The sequence below is a fragment of the Phalaenopsis equestris genome, unplaced genomic scaffold (assembly GCF_001263595.1).
Source record: "Phalaenopsis equestris unplaced genomic scaffold, ASM126359v1 Scaffold000531, whole genome shotgun sequence".
Lineage (NCBI taxonomy): Eukaryota > Viridiplantae > Streptophyta > Magnoliopsida > Asparagales > Orchidaceae > Phalaenopsis > Phalaenopsis equestris.
This window is the reverse complement of record NW_018164971.1, coordinates 1,092,188-1,110,124: the sequence shown is the minus strand read 5'-3', so window position 1 is coordinate 1,110,124 and position 17,937 is coordinate 1,092,188. Positions and strand designations below refer to the sequence as shown.

At 32.4% G+C, this 17,937-nt stretch overlaps 1 pseudogene; it reads left to right on the top strand.

Annotated features, from left to right (window-relative positions):
• Positions 1–16,937: 16,937 nt before the first annotated feature.
• Positions 16,938–17,504, top strand: LOC110028787 (annotated as a pseudogene).
• The last annotated feature ends 433 nt before the right edge of the window (positions 17,505–17,937 follow it).

Sequence of the window (17,937 nt, the reverse complement as noted above, 5' to 3'; positions counted from 1 at the left end):
TATATATATATATATTCAGTTAACATTCAACCTGAATTTTTAGTATAAGTTTTAAATTAGGTTGATTCTTAAGTTTAGGTTAGTGTGGAATTGAGTTTAAATGCAATTTTTAAACTTTCACTAGGTTTAGATTACTTTATATCTTATATATTTAACTTTGATTAATTTTTCATTTAGGGTTTATTTAGATTAAATTAATATTGTATTGTAATTTAGGTAGGCTTAGCTTTAGGTTTAGGTTTTCATTGAATTAGGTTTATAATTTAATTGTAGTTTGTTTTAAATTCACATTTAATTTAAGTAGAGTTTAGATTGATTTAGATGAAATTAATTTTAATTTTTATTTAATTAGATTAATTATCAATTTTTATTTTTATTTAATTAGATTAGATTAATTTTAATTTTGATTTTACTTTAAATTTCACCCAATAAAAGCCATAGCAAATCGCTCATGAGCCAACTCAAAACAAACCCAAGCCAGTCTAGAGTCAACCGAGTCAAGCTTGAATCAACTAGGCCAAGCGATGGTGAGGCAACCTGACCTGATCAAGGCTAGGTAAGCTACCTAGAGATATTAGGAACGGGTTTTGGGCCTAAAATAGAGTGGCCTGAGGTCATATCGAAGTGATTTGACCAAAATAGAGGTTAACAATAGCTCAAATTTAGAGCTCCTTTTGGCCATGGAAGTTGAAACAGAGGTTCACAAAGATGATTCCACTGTTAGAAGAGTTTAAGTAAATGACCATTGTCCTTTTGGTGCTAACCTTCAATTGTTGAGATGCTTGAAGTCATAAAAATTGAAAGATTGACTTAATGCATTTTTGGCCTGTGCATATAGGTTTTGACTTATGCCAAGGGACACTCTAGGCCTTTAATTAAAATTAGCAAAGTTTAGTGGGTTCTAAGTAGCTAAGGTGAGGAGCTAGCAATGTCAATTTGTGCAATTAACCTCCCTCTATCATAAGTCAATTTTATGTAATTTTATCTATATTTTAACATTCTTTCTACATGTTATTTCACCTCGTTTCACAATTTATGCTTGTAAAAAATTCTTTGTGTTATTTTACAGATTATATGTATTGAACACGCCAAATAAAGTTAAAATGCACGAGATGTTGTCAAACGATGTGACCATGCATGATATGGGTGTGACCTCACCAATTTTGGTGTGACCACACCAATTTCAGGTGTGACACACCGCTTGAGAAGTAATGCTAGCATGATCACATAGGATTTGGGTTTGACCAAGCTGACCTAGAGGGAAACAACTTTGGAAGGAACCTTGGCTTTAAAATGAGACATTATCTTACTACCTTTTAAGTACTGTTATACTTTCTTGGTTTTGATTATCAAACTAAACTTAGTGGTTCAGTAAACTAAAACTTCTCCTGTAAGAAATACTTTGACACTATTCTCATGAGATCGATACGCTGTACTCTTCCGCATTATTACTTAACATACATACTTGCATGATTGATCGATTTACTTCAAGGTAAGTTTTCAGCCATCAAGTTTTTGATGTCGTTGCTAAGAAAAGTTGTTCAAATTTTTTTGGATTTAATAGAAATGTAGTTGAACAACTTTGAGTTTAGGTTCAAATTCATTTTTTGTTTGTGTTTTTTATTTTTTAATTGTTACATTTGTTTTGAAAATTTCTTCAAATTTTCATTTGAATTTGTTTCAAGTAATTATGGTTTCCTTATTTATTCAAGAGGCACATGAGATTTTTAAAAATTCTTACCAATGTTTAGTGGTTTACATTTTCTTATCTCCATGTTATGATGATCTCTATAATAAATTGTCTGATATCAAATTCCTTATTTTTTTACATGTATGCTCTTGTATTTTCCTACAATTTCTCTTGTTGCATTCTTAGGATAGAAAATAGTAGTTCTCATAACTCGGTAAAAAAACTAAAAGTTAAGAAGCTAACACCCGTTAGAAATCCTAATCAAGTCAGCATGCTTATCAAGCTTTTTTTAGAAAGAGTTAACTTTCATTAAAGGAAGATTAGACTTAATGTTGTAATAACTTATTTTATGCACTTAACAACTTCTAAATGCACCTAAAAATCTCAGGAAAATTAAAAAGTTGTTATCAAAGTATTAAGTTGTTAATTAATGACATTTTAATTCTTTTTCAATTTTTTCTAAGCCAAGTTGATGTTGTCTTAACTTTAGTTTGAATGATAACTTAGAGGGGTTGCATTAGAAAGAATCATTTTTTGAGACATATTGATTAGGGGAGACTAGCTCTCCATAATGTTTAAAAGGAAAGGAAAAAAGTTGGCTAACCAGATATAATAATTCATAGTAGAATAAGAAAAGAAAAATAAAAAGGTCAAAAAGGTGAAAATCTCTTAGAAGAAGTTTGAGATTGATACAAAAAAAGAAAATCTTGGGAGGTGTCTTACTAGATCTTAAGTGATAAGATTTTTTTATATTCTTTACTGAAATCTTTCAAATGTTATTTTTGAGAGAAATGTTGAGTAGGGTTTAGTTGGCTAGTCTTACTTAAATTAATTTAAAATATCCTAGGCCAGTGAAACTATTTTAACTCCACCGATTTAAGAATTTTTTGGATTTAGTAGGTTTAGTACGCAAGGAATTAAAGAAGAGGCTATGTCATTAAATATTAATAATGATGGACCCTGAAATGAAAATTATTTGATTTTAATTTACTTTAAAAATCAATTTGAATGCTTAAGAAACCTACAAGAGTGACTATTATACTCTCATGGGGCCCTACTAAAGTATGAGATTACTTGAGGGTAAGTAATAAGATAAATTTGAGGGTATTGACATGAGTAAATTTTATTTGATTTTACATACAATTTACCTTTTTACTTACTTTTCACCTTATTTATCAAGATTTTATGCTTGCAAAAATTTTATTGTGATATTTTGCAGTTTATAGGTGCCAAACATGCAAAATAAAGTCAAAATGTGCAAGATGGTGTTGAACGTCATGATCACACCAGATTTGAGTACGAACATGCCATATCTATGCATGAATACACATAATCTAGTGTGGTCACACTGCCTCAGTAGTAATTTGCATGACCACACCAAAATTGGTTATGACCATGCCAACGGAGAGGGAAATAACTTTTAAAAAAATTTCTTTCTTATTAAAAAATTTATCTTTAAAAGAAGACATTATGTCTTAAATTAAACATCTTAGATCTTCTTAGAATGTCAAGGATCAGTATGGATGAATTTTGGGAGGAGTTACTTCAAAGTATAGGGTTTAAGAGCCTACACTAGGGGTTCTCTTCCTTTTTCTTTGAGGAAACTTCTAGATTGGTATTTTGTCTTCTTATCTTCTTCATATTTTCCTCGTAGTTTGATGAAATTGTAAGGAGAGATTAAGTGCATTTATGTGAGAGGAGTTGTATGAGAACATATCATGGTGTATTGCCCTAACCAATCAGCTCGATGAGAGCATTTTTTTCATCACTTGTAATGTATTAAAATTTTATGCTTGCATTCACTACACTTTTATTTTCTCATTTTTTTGCATTTTAATCAATTTTATTTCTTGCTTCAATGATGTAAGACATGTGGTTTTCTCGTTGCCTTATTCTATGGATTTCTCTTCCCTTGACGTCTTTTTCTTGCATAAACTTTTGAAGTTAAAAGGATAACCTTCTAATCTTCTTTTACTTATGATTTGACTGATGGGGATGTTAAAATATTTTAGGAAGTATGACTCTTACTCGTTGTGTAACAAAATGAAAAAGGTTAACCGCAGAAACCTTAGTGTATGTGACATCTGCATTTTAGGGTTCTATAACCTAGATAAGGGATATGAGGAATCTCAAGAATAGTTGATCGAATATGTGCTTCATAATGGTATGATTATGTCAATTCTTCTTTTGACCTAGCCATAATCAGAAAGAGAAAGCATTATCTCTGGCTATCAATAATGTTGCGGGTTTCATAGGAGAACATTATAAAATCTCTTGAATGGTGTCACCGGAGAATGACCTTACATATCTAAAAAACTTATTTCCATCACCTGTCATTTCCATTACATACCATCTTATCACTTCTAGATCTATCACCTGCTATTTATCTTATTGTCTTGTTAGGATCATTAAACTTTCTTGATTTTGAATATCATAGTAGACGTAATGGTTCAGTAAACTAGAACTTCACCTGTAAGAAATATTTCGACACTATCCTCGGGGGAACAATGCATGGTACTCTTTAACCATATTATTACTTAACACGTATAATTGTGTGACTGATCAACTTACTTCACAGTAAGTATTTGACCATCATGGATCAATAAGTTCTTGACTTTTCTCATGAAGGAAAACTCAGGTGTGGTTGAGCTGAGTTAGCCAGAAGAGGTGGCCCAATCCTTGTGAGCTCCTAACCAACCAATGGCATGGCTAAATTCATGGCATAAAAAATTTGCTAACCAAATCTAACCACTAGAAGTGTAAGTTCTCTCTAGAATCCATTTTAACTAACCCAAATGCACGAGTCAATTCAGGGTTGAAGAGGTAGAGACAGGTTTCATGCATACCCAAGCAAAATTTGGGCAGGCCAATAGTCCGGTTGCTCTTAAGCTCAAATCTTAGAGGGGCTCATTTGAGTTCACTTGGAGTAAGTTTAAATTTAAGTCATGTTTTATTATAAATTAGGATTAGTTTAACTATCTTGAATTTTAGGCTTGGCTTAGTTTAGGTTTCAATTCTATTTTTGATTAAACTAATTTTATTTTAAATTAAGTTCATGTTCAAGTATGATTTAGCTTTAAGCATAGTTGGACCTAGTTCGAATTAGATTTAAATCTATGTTTAATTGAATTTGATATTTTGACTTAAGTTTAGTTGTTAATTAATAACTTCTCTTAAGTTTAATTTAACTTCAATTAAGTTTGTAGGTTTATTAGGATTACTTTTGGTTTTATTTGATGTTGAAGTGGATTTTAGCTAAAGTATTGATTAATTTTATTTTTAGATTTAGATGAAGTTTGGTTGGATGTATTGTGCATGGTAGCTAAAGTGTAATTTAGTTTTGTGTTTTAGATTTCAATTAGATTTGAGTAAAATTTAATATAGAATTGAGTTTAATTGTTGTTAGGTTGAATTAAGCTTAAGCTATATTCGGTTTCATTAAGATAGATCTACGCCAAGTCATCAAATTGACTTTACATATGCATAGCTCAGTTTTACTAGGTTAATTATATTTAGTATTTTAAGATAATGTAAGTGTGGTTAAACCTTAAGCATGGATTAGATTAAATTTAAGTTTAAATTTAAATTAATATCTTGTTGGATTAATTTTAAGCCAAATTATATTTAATTATTTTTAAGTTAAAGTCAACCTTAGGTTCATTTTAATTATAGGGTGGTTTTAGTTTTAGATTAATTTACCTTAGGCTTTAAGTTTTAACCAGCAAGCCACATTCAGGCCACACATGGGTTGAGCCAAATTAAACCCAATTTAATCATGTCTTCCAAAGTTCCAAAGTGAGTTGCCATCAGACTACTAATTATAATGAATGAGCTAGGGTCTAGTTAGAGCTCCATTAATACTACAAGAAAGGGACTAATCAAGACAGACCAAAAAGTTAAACCACCTAAGGGCACTAAAAAGAAATCCTAAGCTTAGAAAAGAGAGACCAAGGATTGTCATATTGGATTAGGTTGACCAAAAGTTGGGTCAACAAATTATCTTAATCGTCTTAAAATATTTGACAAGAAAATAGACTATATCATGCTTATGTATGTATAAGTTCTATGTTTTATTCTATAGTCTTCTTATTTTACTCAATTAAACATTGATTTTAAGTGAAAGAGTATTTGATGGGTACAATTTTAGTTGTATATACATATTTATCATGTTATATTGGCTAAATTTTAAAAAATCTACTACACTAATCTAAATATATTTGTTGATGTAAAAAATATTAAATAAAAAAAATTGTTTGGATTTATCTTTGAGTGGTTTACATAAGAGAAATGTTTTTTTGCCTCATTTCTTTAGAGAAACTACTCATTCATTCGTAAGAAATTTGTTTATATATATAATAATAATAATAATTTTTCAAAGTAATATTTTAATTTTTAAAAATACGAGACCAAATCGATCTCATATAGATAATAGTTTAAATAAACGAAAACAATACCACAAGTAATGCATCTATTTTGAGGAATAGACATATTACTCACCAGTGAGACTCGATTAAATAAACTAAAAAAATTATGACATTTGTTTTAGTTTGCGAAACTATTTTATGTTGACCGACAAATTTCTTCTATCTAATATAAAATATTATATAAGGTTTATATTAAGTTGATTTCTAAAGTTTTCTATAAGGGCAAGCCACTATAGTTAATTACATCTTAGACAATCGAAATTGCTTAAGAAAACTCTCAATTTAGATCAGAAAATATTGTCTTCAAGAATTTCAAAGGATAGGACTTTTAAGGTCGGATAAAGTAGTGCAAAACGGGAAAAGATCAAGTTTGAAACAATTAATATGGAATCTAAAGGAGAAAACTAGGGAATGTCACGGTTCCTGAGGAGACCCTTGGTGACTTTCCAAGCTATCATATGGTTTGACTTCAGTTTTGAAGAGATATAATTAAATATTTCATCCTATCGATTATTATTATTTAGGGCTTACATTTGTATGATGCAATCATACAAATAGCTGGAAGATAGGAGGAATTATGTCATAACAGACAACAAACTCAGAGCCTAAGGCGAGTCAGGGCTTAAATTGTACAACATTATTGTGCAAAGACCTAAAGATAAAGTCTGGATTTATTTTGCACTAAGCAAACAATCTCAAAATCTTATGGCTTGTTATTTAATTCAAAATAAAAATTATTGTTGTAGATCCGCTTGCTCTCTTGAAGTTGTTCTTCTGTACATCTTTACAATGCTACCCACAGAGTTAGCTCTAAGCTCCTCGTCAAAATAGCAGTCCTAAGGTCTAAAGGTTCAAAAGGTTTTACCATGTGTGCTTAAGTGACAAGTTTTGTTATTGTTCAATCATTATAGGGGGGTTAAAGTTGATTAGAGCGACCCTGATTAGGATCTCATGGTTCCCTCATTCCGGTATCACAATTTTCTTTTGAATTTACTTAGTCAAAATGGGTTGTTAAGCTCATTTAAACTTGGGAGACCTCATTAGCAACCGTGAGTTACCTCATCAGTACTTAAGCCATGTTTGAAAACATATTTTTGTAATTTTCAATTTTGGTATAGTTTTGCATGTAAAGTAAATAAATGCAAGTAAGGAAAGTACTGTAAAGTAAATGAATAAAATTACATTTACGTAAAATAAATGTGTACATGGACCTCTGCTACCGCTGCATGATTAGCATCATAAAGCATAATATATTTATAGGAAATTTAAATAAATTGCACGAAAGTAAATGGAAGCATCCATTATGGAAAATTCAGAAAAACTAGTCGTAGCAAAACACGAGTAAAATGAAACTCGTAGTCACATATGAACTGTCAGAACTTGATGTAAGACATTGGTAAATGTGGGGGCACAGAGTTGGACTGTATGTTTCCTGACCTTAAGTAAGAGCTACCAACCCGATCATCTATGGAGGGCAGTCCTAACCTCGATCCAAGTGATTAACCGTGGACCTTTATAAGTTTTCATTTGAATTTAATTTTCATGCATGTAGGATTTGTTTTATCATGCAAAAGAGATTTTTGTTTAAAACATTTTTTGTAGAGTAGTGCAGTCCATAGGTTAATTACTTTGATCTAGCTAGGACTACAAACAACCTAAGAGTATAGAGTGCAATCATCTTCTCAAGTGTCATCAAATAGTATCATCAGACCTTATTCTCTCCTTTTAGCAAAGTTCCTTGAGGTAAGAGATATTATTCTAAATCTCACGTTGTATCCCTTGTTTTAGCACACATTAGCATTATCGTCGTTACCCTAGCCACCTAGACCTCAGACTTACACAAGCCTGATGATCCATATGTGGCAAAAAACAAATATCCTCAGTTGCTCATAAGGATTTAAATACCTTAGAGAATACTTAAATTCTTGAGCATTGGGCCAATTAATATAAGATAAGTAGTGTAGGGTATTTCTACAGATTTTGGTGAATTATCGGGTCCTGATGTATAACTTGGTGGGTCCTTAAAAATTTTTAATGGATGATTTTCTTGAAAAAAGAATAAAAAGTCCAATTGTCTTTCAAAATATCTAAAAGACCTTAAAAGTGTTCAAGGGATAAGCCTAAACAACTTTTAAATCCCTTTGAAATGTTTCGAGTTCATTTGAACTTATTACATTGTTCAATTAATCATTCAAATTTAAATTTATTTTTAATGAATTAATACACCCTACGCTCAATTAACCTTAATATCACAATTACCCATGTGCGAGGTCCCCGGACATTCACTCGATATTTTATTTAAGAGTTATGTAAATGGATGCCCGTAGGGGCAATTTCAAGTCATTAAGGATCTTGTACCCATACTTGGAGTTGGGCTTGTAGTGTTTTAAGGATATTCATTAATTAATCATGTTTCTCTTTTCTAATCCTCATCAAACAAGTATCAAGCCTAGCTCACTATTAAGGTCTTAAATCCAAACTTCGGAGTATATTTGCAATAATCAAAATGTTAAATGAAATGAAAATCAATCCTCATTAAAATCACGCTTATCATCTAATCACCAATTAGGAGATTCAAATAAGTGAATCATTTGCTTCCTTGCTTAAGCACACTACCTTAGAATCGCCAAATTGAATTAACCTCCAATTCATAACAATTTATAAATTACAATTTTACCCTTATCAATGAAAAGGTTATGAAAAGGTTACAAGTTGGTTTCTACCTCTTAACCCATTATGTTTCAAACATCCAAAAGAGTTTATTATGATCAAAATTACCCATTTACCCTTTGATTAACTAAAAATTTAATTAAGGCATCAAAATCTCAAAATTGTCATTTTTCCCCTAGGGCTCTCCACCTCATAACTCATAAAATACAACTCAAATGAATTTGAAATTTTTATGGTACCCCACTTATGGGTAAATTAAAATATCAGAGGAGAAACTATGACTTTTTTAAATTTTATTAATTTATATAATTGTTTTAGCTCAAAAATAGGATTTTCAATATTAATTTATTTAATTATTCAAAGTAAAGTTTTTTATCATGGTAAAATTACTAGATTTTCAACTAGCTTAGAGGACCACTTTGATAGAATTTCATGATATTTCAACTTATAATTTAATTACTATAATTAGTTATTGATTTTAGTGATTAATTAAATAGAAAAAATAATTTAATTTCAAAAAATAATTTTTATTATTTTATTAAATCTATTTAATTCTAGAGAACTCAGAGAAACAAACTTTTCATTTTTTATGATTTTAATTTTATTTATTATAATTATTTTAATGAAAAATTAAGGAAAATACATTTTTAGCATTTAAAAATGCATAACTAAATTATAAAAAATAAGATAAATATATTAAAGGGTCTCAAGCGATCAAGAAATAGTTTGGAAAATTTTTGGGCATTTTCATATTTTTGCAATTTTTAATTATTTTTAATTATTTTTAAATCCAAAAAAAGACCAAAAAAGAACTTTTTATTTTAATAAAAATTTTATTTTTCCCAGGCACCCCTGATCACAAGAAACACTAAAAACTAATTTTCATAATTTTCCAAATTATATTTTATTTATTATAATTATTTTAATGCAAAAATCTCATTTTACTTGAAAAAAGGACTTTAGTGGTTAGATCAATTCAAATGGGTTTCAAATTTTATAGAGAGTTAAAATGGTCATTATTTATAGTGTGAAATATTTTTTTGTAATTTTCAAATTATGTTATATTTATTTAAATGTTATGAGTTAAAATGATTTAATTAGCTATAGTTACATAATTATTGAAATTCATTTTAAATTTTTCCTAGAGTCCTCTGACCACAGGAAACTCACCAAAATAAATCCCATATTTTTTTTAATTTTATTTTAATTTATATATTTATTTTAGGCAGAAATAGACAACTAGGCTTGAAAATTAGAGTATCATGGCTAGCGATGTTTTCTGACTTTGGAAAAATCAAAGAACATCCCTACTGGTATGAAAAACAAACTCCCAAAATTTTAAGTCATGGTGTTCATTATTTATTTATTCAAAATTAAAATAATTTAGGTAATATTTAATTAATTAAAAATAAAATACATGCCAAATAACTTTTATTTTTATTCCCTCTCTTCACTGAGCAAGAGGATATTTTTATTTTATTTTTATTATTTTTTACACCAAGTTATGAACTTTAAAAAATTTTAAATTAATTTAAATAAAAAATAGCCTATTTATCTACTTATCCATGCGGCTACCACCTCAACCTACGACGGCTCTGAAACTACGTGTTTCATGCTCCCATTCGGTGTCTCCATCTACGTCAGTGTGACGTGGCTCTGTTCTTTATGCTCCAGTCTTTCATCCGACATGATCCTAGCCATCCAGACAATACACGTGTGATTCAACAGCTCTAGGTCTTCTTCCCCAACTGACATAACTCGTAAACCGTTCACCTTCTAGACCTAAGATCTTACTCAATACTTAAACAAATCACATAGGGTTTGTTCCTAAACCTTCATCTAGTCCAGAAAAACTCATCCATGCAGTTAATCAAGTATGAATTTAAGATCTTCTTTGCAAAGGCCCAAACCAAGCTCGGATTTTGGTGTTTTGATATATACCTGAGCCCAAAAGGTGTGGCCTCAATTGGGATGGATACGAAGCTTCATTGTGAGCTGGCACAACTCCTCCAAGTGTTGGTTTGAGCTGAGATTGAGGTTGTGTAAAAACTTCTCCTACATGTGGTGCGGCTTCGATCAAACTCACGTGCATAAAGGTCTAGGTATAAGGGTTTCGGTGGGAAACTTCTTCGTTGGGTCTGGGGAAGCTCAAGGGTGAATCAATTTGGAGGTTGGTAGAGGTTAGTGGTGTGATCGAGAAGTGTCCTATTTTAGGTGATTTTTGGGTGGAGAAATTGGACTCAGGCAATGAAGGAGATGACTGGAAATAATTGGATTGCACAAATTAGGATTTGGAGAAGCTCTGAAAGGAGTTTGACAAAGTTCCCCCAAGAAATTGGGTCATCTCTTCACTTGGCTGTAAGAGGGGTCCTATTTATAGAGGGAGCCATGGCTGCCACCAGGCCAACCCAGGGGGCAGAGAGGAAGCTTATGTGGAGGGATAATTGACACAAGTGACCAATTGGAATGGGACACATTGGATGGGTGCAATTCAAGCTTGGTCCATGAGGGGAGCTTCTCAGTTTTGGGTTTTCCAGCCACTTGGCCAACCGGTCAGGCCAAGAGAGGTGGTTAGCTGGCTCAGGGAAGTTCATAGAAGTTTTAATTGTGATTAGCTTAAAGGTTTGATGGTTGATGGCATGGGATAGAGAGCTTAGCCAAATTTGGGGGCAAGCTTCATTAATCCAAGGGAACCTTGGTCCATGACTTTAAAATTAGGTTTTAGCTGATTTGATTAGCATCCAAGGGGGCTAAACATGGCAGGAAAAGATTAAGCTTGGTTAATGCAAAAGGTTTAAGTTGATTTGGGGCTTAGGTTCAAAATTAGTGTTTGGGCCAAAAATTGAACTTGGGCTTGAATTTGGGTCAATTGGAAGTTCAATTGGTGTAGAATATTGACATGATGAATTTGGGTGTCAATTGAGTTGGAATTGAAGGGACATGGAGTTTAATTTGGGAAGTTTTAAATTTTGGGGGAAAATTGGTGTTTTGATTTGGGTTGGATTAGGTTAAGTTTGGGTCTAGGTCAAGGCCAAATGAAGGTTCAATTTAGTGTAGGGGAATGTCATAAAGAGTTTAGGATTCAAATTTGCAGAAATTGGATTTGTTAGAGAGTTCAATTTGATGAGATTTTGGCTTAGGGTTAATTTGGGGATTTTAAATTGGGCTTGGAATTTGAGTTTTAAATTGGATTCAATTGAGCTAAAATTTGACTTCAATTAGGTTTGAACATGATGAAACTGTGTTAAGATTTAAAATTGGGGAAGTTTGAATTCAATTTGATGGAAATTGAGAGTGATTTGGAGACTTTAGGCATTTAGGGGTAAAATTGAGATTTTGGTCAAAATTGGTCAATTTGGTCAATAGGATTCAATGGATAGATAGGATTGGCTTTGGGGATGTTTAGAATGATTTGGGAGGTTTTGGGAATTTTTGGGCAATGAGAGGCATTTTGGTAATTTTGGTGAAGTTAGGGGTATTTTGGGAATTTTGGAAATTTTGAGGTGTTTTGGGCAATTTGGGTGATTTGAAATGGTTTGGGATGATTTTCGGACAAAATTTGAAGATATAGGAAATTTTTGAAAATTTAGGATTTTAGGGACAATTTAGTAATTTTGGGAAAGTTTGGGGCAAAAGGCCAAAATTGGGTATTTGAATAGAATAAGAACAATTGAAGATGCTAATCATAAAATTACCATTATGGTGCCATGATACCAAGGTAATCTGAATTTTGGATCTTCCATGTGTTGGTCTTAGCCAAACCCCATCCTAGGGCTAAGGGTTTGGGGGACCATCCAAAGAGCGGGGAATTATCACCTTTTCTTTTATCATCTTTTGTTTCGTGAAAAGATGCTATTTTCTCTATATAACAATCATTTCATAAAGGTTCCCCTTTTTTCTAATTGTTTAAGTTTGAGAAAACATTATAAGATGAGTCAATATGTTCTATGGTTAAAGACGAATCTGATCTTTCTGATTCTTTTTTAGCTTTCAACCATTAATTTCTCATTCAAAACCTTGAAAGAGACTCTTCTAATTAGGCACTTAGTTGGTAACTCTTGGGTCTTGAGGAACTTATATAGCTGACCTATCTTCAAGTCAGTTGATTTGAAAGTTGGTCGCTGACTTTACTTCATTCAAGGTAAGAATGGGTAGCATAGCTACTGCATTAGGATTAGGTCTATAAAAGTAAGGGAATTGATGGTCAAAAAGCTACGGTGAAGCAAGTCAACCAAATCATGCAAATATATGTGTCAAATAATAATGCGGTTAAAGAGTATCATGTATTGATCCCATGAAGAAAGTGTGAAGAATTATTCTGGAGGATGAATCTCTAGTTTACTATACTTCTAAACCTCACTTAGTGTGACCACAAATAAGAGGTGGTTTCTAAAATCCTACTTAAAAGTGAAAACAAAAGATAACGAGTTCGGCAAAGATAGAAAACAACAGCAAGTAGATCTTACTATTCTTCAAGGTATGTGAGGCTAGCACCCCTGTGATTTTTCTTAGACTTTCCCCTACGTGATTATTGTCAACATGGATATATAATCCTCCTTATATCTATACCTGGGTTAAAATAATACTAGAATCCATGAAGTTGAGGCTTCCTCAATCTCAATGGAATCCACTAGATTTGTTATGATCCCCTTTCTTAGTTGCAAAACCCAGATAAAATATGCTATTATTATTTAGATTTTATAGTTAACCATTTTATTCCTCTGCACAACAGACATGATTCACATATCACAAAATATATTAACATCCTAATTGGATCGATCAATAGTAAATAAACTCAATGGTTAACACAACAACAAAAAAGCACTGATTCCATAGGAAAAAGATACAGGGAATGAAATCATTCAAGAAAAATACCAAAATAACATGTCATAAATCATAGAAGAGTAAAAGGAAATTTAGCTACACATGTTGGAAAGAGCATAGGAAAAATATTCCATTGAACACATAATGGCAATTAAAACTAAAAGTAAGAACTTACAATAACAATTATTTCCACTTCCACAAAAACCATCTCCTCTCTCATATAATAACCTCTTAGAAAATAAAAGAAAATAAGAAAAAATGTGGAAAATACCCTTAGCACCTCAACCTCAAAGGAGGAAGAGGGTCATAAGGAAAAACTCTCCCAAACCTTATCTTTAGCCGCTCCAGCTCTCTTCTGGTCTTCTCATGTCTCTCCCTTGTCTAAGATGCCCTAAGGAACATTTTTATACCTTGATCCATGAAGTTGGTAAGAATATTTCTTGCCAAAAAAGTTTACCGCTTTGTTGATGTAGTCACACTAAAAAATGGTGTGGTCATGTTATCATTCTAAATCAGGTGTCATGGCCACATCTGATCTTGACATGGTCACGTCACTTATCTAAAATATTGGCATGGTCACGTCACTGGTTTAGAAACTTTGGTATGGCCACAACACTTCCATGCATGGTCTTGCCACTTTAGGCTACTTTTGTTTTGATTTTTCTCATTCCAAAATGCATGTACCTGAAACCTGCACAACATCAACAAAAACCTTTCTCAAGTATAAATTTGTGATAAATTAGTAAAAGTGGCAGGTAAAATATAGGGTAAGAGCTAGGTGAAATCCCACAAAATTGACTCATATCATGTATTAGCCTTTTCTTCAATCATGTCTCCAAATAAAGTAGCCAGGCTTGAGGCTTCCATTCATTAAGAAAATCCGGGTGCATAGCAAGAAAAAAAGCTACTTGCTAACAATCCACTGAGCAAGATACCTGCAATTGAGCAAACATTTTAAATCAAGAGTAAATCAAATCTATCCCACCTCCAACTCCAAAGGGAACTAGTCTTAAGCTTAATCAATCTAGCTGAAATGGATATAGCATTTCATTAGGCAATATAATTGCCACATCACTAGCAAATACAAAGGACAAAAGAAAGTCAAATGAAAGTGATCCTAATGGAAGCTCATGATCAAGGTTGCATAAAAAAATAGTGACAAAAATTTCACATTCACTGATTTAGGAGTTTGACCAAAACAAAAAGAGGAAAGGCGCGACCAAGGAGTGTTGAACTTTGTTATTATTTCTTTTTAAATAGAAGGATTAAGCCAAAGAATGAACATAGTTTTGTTAGGATCTCATCCTTATCGTGCAACCCTGACTGCTTCATATTCATATCATTCTATTCAGAGGTCTCTCGTGCCTATCTTAGCTCCCTCACCCAAACAAGCCACATTATTTTTTTCTAGAAGAGAAAGTGATAGCATTCTTCAGAAAAATCATGACCATTTCCTTAATGGAATAAAAAGAGGTCATCACTAGCGACTTGTCTGAAAGTGAAAAGCTAGGAAGGTTAGATATTCACGATCACTAATGCCTTTTCCTTGATCCATCAAATTTCCTAGGTAGAAGAATGTGCGATCTCCTTCAATTTTGGAACATGCATTATCACTTTCCTTTACTGGAAACCACCTTCCTTATATTCACTACAAAAATGAACGACATGGATTATTAACATATGTCAGGGTGTTACAGTACATTAAATCGTTGAAACTTTCATAAGTGTAAATTGTGTACCAGTTTGATCAATTTCTAGTAGAAAAAAATGAACACTGGAATTCACTAAGGTGAAGAATGGGGTTGTCGAAGGCAGAAGCGAGGAGCCACAAGGAACTGTTGGTAGGAGAGATGGACGTGATGAAAAAGGTTCTCAAGCGCCTGCTGAATCAAAAAGCAGTTCCTAAATGAAGTTTCTCTAGGGGGTTAGATGTGTGATTCCAATCTAAATATTTGTAATCAAGTGATTAAGAGGGCTTGCTTAGAAAGGAATACCAGGCTGCGACCTCACAGGGACTTTGACCACGAAAATGAGCCTGCTAGGAAGAGAGCACTGGTCGAGCACTCAAACTTTGGTGAACACTAGAAGATTTTTTTACCTCATTTTTTTTGGAAGAGATAGGGTGATGAATATTTTTATTAAGGAATGAATATAGACAACCTTTAATTTTGAAACAATTCTTTTCATCCCAATAACCAAAATAAATATCATCAAATGATCCAAAGGAAGACCTCGGGCAACAGGGAGACCATGTCGCCCTACCAAGAACTCTGGGCAAACCCGTCATGCCCCTCACACATGAAATCTAGAAAATGGCTCGTGAAAGGCACTGATTCGACCAAAAAAAAGCCTTGGCTAGGACTTTGGCTAGTAGTAAAGAAACCTTTCAATTTTAGAACAGAACCACTATTCTCAAACTAGGTCGGATCTGCTAGTATATAACTAAAAGGAGGAGAACTTTTCAAGACCTCGAGAGCTTTGAATCTATTAAAAAATATGCGTCATCTTCATGTTCAATATTTCAACATTAATATCAATTGAATGTTGGCTAATCATCAAAAGAAAATAAGAAATTTTGAGGATATGATTTGAAAAGGTATTGATGCTGGCTAACGGGCCGAAAACAAGTCTATCTTTTTGTATTTTTTATGTTATGGACTGACGGGGCGAGAAACAACTTCTCTTTTTTTTACCAATTCTTAGTTCCTTGAGAACCTTTTACAAGAAACTTTATTACAAAAAAAAGAGCTGAGTCTAACCGGGGTAAATGCCAAGCTTCAACTTAAGAAAATTACATGAGCACAACTAAAGTATAGTGCCATCACACTCATGAAAATGAAAGCAAATATATGAGTTTTTCTTCAGACATAATCATGCATTCTAAGTCAGCCATTAGATTTATTTTTAGACTCTCTTCTTTTGGTTTAGAGCAAGCTAGTATGTATTTGGTAGAAGTGAGCTTTAAAAAGTTAGAGTGAGGAAATGATCATCGCAATTTGGAAGTTGCTTTCGTAAAAGCACCTTTAGGCTATAGTTTCTTGATCAACTAGCTAACATAAAGAAAGAAAGCCCCTATCATATCAACTACAATATGATATTATGGAAATTTCTATTTCATTATAAGACATAACAACACTCCTCTTCTATTCTTATGTTATGCGATTTCTAATTTTCTTTTTTGAACTGGGCTTTGACCATGTCTCCTAGATTTTTAGTACATATGGCACAAGACGATTCCACATATCAAGGTCTGAATGGGATTGGGTGTTTCCACGTCTCATCGTTGTGCCTGTCTTGTCTTAAAAGAAGACTGATGATCAAGAAGAAGAATGGAAAAGTTAACTTTCAACATCATTTCATTTTGTCATGGACATGGTGTGCTACAAAGGGATTTGAAGCCTCATAAAATTCTATTGGACTGGAACACAATGATGTTAAAGATAGCGGATCTCGATCTAAGCCGAGCTTTTACTCTTCCTATTAAGAAATATACTCATTAGATCCTAACGCTTTGTTATAGGGCTCCTGAAGTGCTTCTTGGGGCTAAAACCTATGCAGGTCTAGTTGATATTTGGTCAGTTGGCTACATATTTGTTGAACTGGTGACGACACAGACACTCTTCACTGGATATTCGTAGTTAAAACAACTCCTCCACATTTTCAAGCTAGTTAGTACACCAAATGAAGAAGTTTGGCCTTGAGTCAGCAAATTAACAAACCGACATGAGTATCCTCGGTGGACCCAAAAAGACCTATCAATAACAGTTTTTAATCTTGATGTAGATGGGCTTGATCTACTTTTGAAAATGTTGATGTATGAACCATCAAAGAGAATTTCTGGAAAAAAGTCAATGGAACATCATTACTTTGATGGTTTGGACAAAGAATCCATGTAAGGCTTCTGATGGCTTATTATAGTATATAAAGCTTACATTTTTATGATTAGTGGAATTAAATATTGATAAAACTTCAGTGTTTGCTCCTCTTCTACGCTACTGCAACTATTTGCAGCCAATTTAACCCATAGTTATATGAACCTAAAATATGGTAATGTGCTGATTTTTTTTTCTTTCTTTTTCTTTTTTTTGAGCTATTTGGTTGAACTTCTAATTAGTGCTATTGTATTATGGTATTGCTAATGTTGATATGTTTGGGCTAAAAAAAAATCAGCATATGTTGCTTGCATTTAAAATAATTTGAAGTTCACACAGCATATATTCAATCACCTTTGATGACTGAATCAAAATCAAAGTCTTTTCTTATAAATTTCTGTTGTTGCCCTTATTTTTATAATAAGATTGGGTAGCCTAAGTTTAGGCTAATGTCTCT